This window comes from Lemur catta, chromosome 23, assembly GCF_020740605.2.
Source record: "Lemur catta isolate mLemCat1 chromosome 23, mLemCat1.pri, whole genome shotgun sequence".
Taxonomy (NCBI): Eukaryota; Metazoa; Chordata; class Mammalia; order Primates; family Lemuridae; genus Lemur; species Lemur catta.
This window is the reverse complement of record NC_059150.1, coordinates 25,880,624-25,884,135: the sequence shown is the minus strand read 5'-3', so window position 1 is coordinate 25,884,135 and position 3,512 is coordinate 25,880,624. Positions and strand designations below refer to the sequence as shown.

The following is a 3,512-nucleotide window of genomic DNA, read 5'->3' as shown; positions in this document are numbered from 1 at the left end:
AATTATTGTCTCTTGGCAATAGAAACTGCTGGTTATGTTGGGTGATGAAGAGAGACCCTTGACCCTCCTTTACATATTATTTTGGAAAATATTCAAGAGTTATTCTGTGCAGGATCATAAGCTTGCCCAAGTAGCTTCAGGGACTTCTGGATGTGAAACATCTTTATAATCTGATTTGAATATTATTCAAAATATTAAAAGTCAGGCATATTTTGTGTAGGTTGTTCTCTATGGTTCTGCAACATTCCTTTCTATTTAGCTAAATTTATTATCTACTGAATACCTATTCTTTTCAAAGTTTTTAGGTTGTTTAATTTTACTAAAATAAATCTATACAAGTAGGTCTTAATGTGTCATTTTGAAGTGACATTGAAAATGCTTTGTCTCTAACTATAGGGTAAATGGCAACATGGTAATAATTTACCTTTTCTTATATGGGTGTGTGAAATAAACAATTATTTTACTTTAATTATTTTAGTCAAAGAAATATATTAACCAATTTCTAGGATCTGAAATGTTTTACAATTAGCTGGCAGTTTGGTCATATGTGTGATACATGCCATAGTTTTCTAAATATCTTCTAAATAATTAATACTATGTTAGAATTCTTAATTGTAATCAAGTTTTCAAGAGCCAATTTTGAGTATCATGAACACTCTTCAAAAGCAGTAAATAGGTTTGTCTTCCTTTAATAAATAATTAAAACATGACTCTCAGAGATTAAATCCCAGTCTGATTCTTATTTACCTGATATTTCAGTGGCTCATCAAGTAAAATCCAATTATCTGTGTGAAGAAGAAACAAATATTTCTTATCTCTCTGCCCAAAATGCTATTGATCAGAAGATTACCTGTGGCAAATAACATGCCCAAGGTCACAGAGATAGTTACTGATACCCAGGAAGATAAAACAAGATTCTCTGTATCATAGACATACGCTTTCATATCTGGCTGATGCTGCTTTCTTTATTTTAACCCCTGTTATTAAAATTAACTAATTTGATACCTAAATCACTTCCTCCTACTATGGAGGGAATATTATTATCTTTTTTCTACAAACAAAAGATAATTAGGCATGTAAAAAAACTATGTCTTTACAAGTTAGTTATATTACATATTTTCAGTTCCAATACTAGTTTTTGCTGTTAAATATTAAACAAAAATTTATCCAAAATGCATATTTTTTCTTTTCCACAGTAAAACAGTGTAAGCCATTTTGATTTAAATATTCTGAATGAAAATGTTGCCTGTAATTGTTCAACGGCATTTGTTTGAGTGTCTTCTAAAGATGGAGCATGCTACATCAAAAGATTTGAACACGGTAAAGAAAAAGAATATTCTACTTTAGCCCATCCTATGAAAAATGACTACTTTACAATTTAATGAGTAAAAATTTGTTCACTGATATGAAAATACTCATTGTGGGTACTTACATGTTTGGCACTGTGCTAGTACTGGAACAATGATGAATTAGTTAGACAAGGCTTTGGCCTCATGAATCTCATGACTAGAATCGACCCTTCACTGTCGTCAGAGCTGAAACGTGTACAGATGCTTCCACACTTAGAAGCCATGTGATCATCTTGTCATAGAAGAATAATTAATCAGAATCTGAAGTCTCTTATCAGGAGTTAACAGTACTAAATCTCCAAATGACTTGACTATATGAGCTCACTGTACCACATTTGTGAGATCTGTGCAAATGCTTTCAAAACCCAAAGATATTAACATAAATTACTCATTACTGTAAAATTGTAGAGTGTAAGAAATAATGCACTCAAGCCACTCACTTATGTAACAGCAATTTTACTTTTCTCTTATTATAATGACTTCAGGCTTAAAAAATGAGAGACAGTGGATCTGTATGCTAATGACTGCTTTATTTTGTACTAAAGAAAAAGCGTAAGTTGCTTGCTTCGGCAGCACATATACTAAAATTGGAACGATACAGAGAAGATTAGCATGGCCCCTGCGCAAGGATGACACGCAAATTCGTGAAGCGTTCCATGTTTTTGGCCGGGCGCGGTGGCTCACGCCTGTAATCCTAGCACTCTGGGAGGCCGAGGCGGGTGGATCGCTCGAGGTCAGGAGTTCGAGACCAGCCTGAGCAAGAGTGAGACCCCCGTCTCTACTAAAAATAGAAAGAAATTATCTGGCCAACTAAAAATATATATACAAAAAATTAGCCGGGCATGGTGGCGCATGCCTGTAGTCCCAGCTACTCGGGAGGCTGAGGCAGGAGGATCGCTTGAGCCCAGGAGTTTGAGGTTGCTGTGAGCTAGGCTGACGCCATGGCACTCACTCTAGCCGGGCAACAGAGCGAAACTCTGTCTCAAAAAAAAAAAAAAAAAAAAAAGAAAAAGCGTAAGATGTATGTTTCTCCTATGGAAGAAATTTGTGAAAATATGTAATTTTTAAAATATATATGCTAAATTCCATAGTTTTAAGTAAATAAGAAAATGGCAGATTAATATTTATAAAACTTTACTAGATGCATTTTAATCTATATAGTGTGATAAATATTATTTATAATAAGGAATATTCTTTCCTTAATTTATGCAGCAACTATTTTTTAGTGCCAGTACATATCTGGCACATTTTTAGGCCAGTATTTTCCAAGTGTTATCGAGAGTCTCTTGAAGGTCTTATAATGTCAAAATTATATTCATAATAATACTAATACATTATTTGCCTTTTTCTTTCTCTTTTTATCACTAGCGTACAGAAGATTTTTTCAGAGGCTACATAATCTGTGATGATGTCACTGCTCTGACAACTAATGGGACATACATTTGTTTACTCCTTTGTTTTCCCCAATTTTCTAAGACAGTGGCTCTAGATTATAAATATGTGCATTTTTTGGAATTAACTCTGTTGATTCTCAGAACTTTTTCTGCATTCTTTCTGGTTATCTTTTATTGTAACTGCTGTGATCTTTGGAACCTCATTATCTTCCAATAAATTATTTTTAAATTCCTAAATTGTCTTTATGCCTACATGAAAACATAGAAAAGTGAATTTTGTTGATTTATTTTGCAAGAAGTTTATTTATTAAAAAAGGGAAAACTTTCTAAATTATAAAATTGTATCTTAGTAGGTTATTATTTTGGAATTTAATATCTTCTTATTAAAATAAATTTCATTTATATTTTTTGCATATTTAAGAATTGGTTGCTAAAACTGAGATTAGAGGACTTGACTTCTTCAATCTATAGCTGCACTATCTATTCAAGTTGAAAAAAGATGGAACTGACATACCATGGTATTCTTTGACTTATGTGAAGCAATCTATTCTTTGGAGTCCATTCTAAACACACTGGGCAAAACTTTAAATAAGAAACTAAACTAATGAGAGCTCTTTCTCAGCTTTGGAGAGTTAATAACTTAGTGTTTTATGTATCATGCAAAAGAGCATTTTTGAATAATATTGTATTGCCAAGTTAATTTGTGGGTCATTTTGAGATGAGTCCATTCAGTGCTTAAATCGAAAGGAATTGAGTATTTTAAATGTAG

General features: G+C 32.7%; 1 non-coding gene across 1 annotated transcript; it reads left to right on the top strand.

Moving 5' to 3' along the window:
* Positions 1 to 1,906: 1,906 nt before the first annotated feature.
* Positions 1,907 to 2,013, top strand: LOC123627156. Its single transcript, XR_006731160.1, has one exon. It is a non-coding gene; the product is annotated as a U6 spliceosomal RNA (small nuclear RNA).
* Positions 2,014 to 3,512: the final 1,499 nt, after the last annotated feature.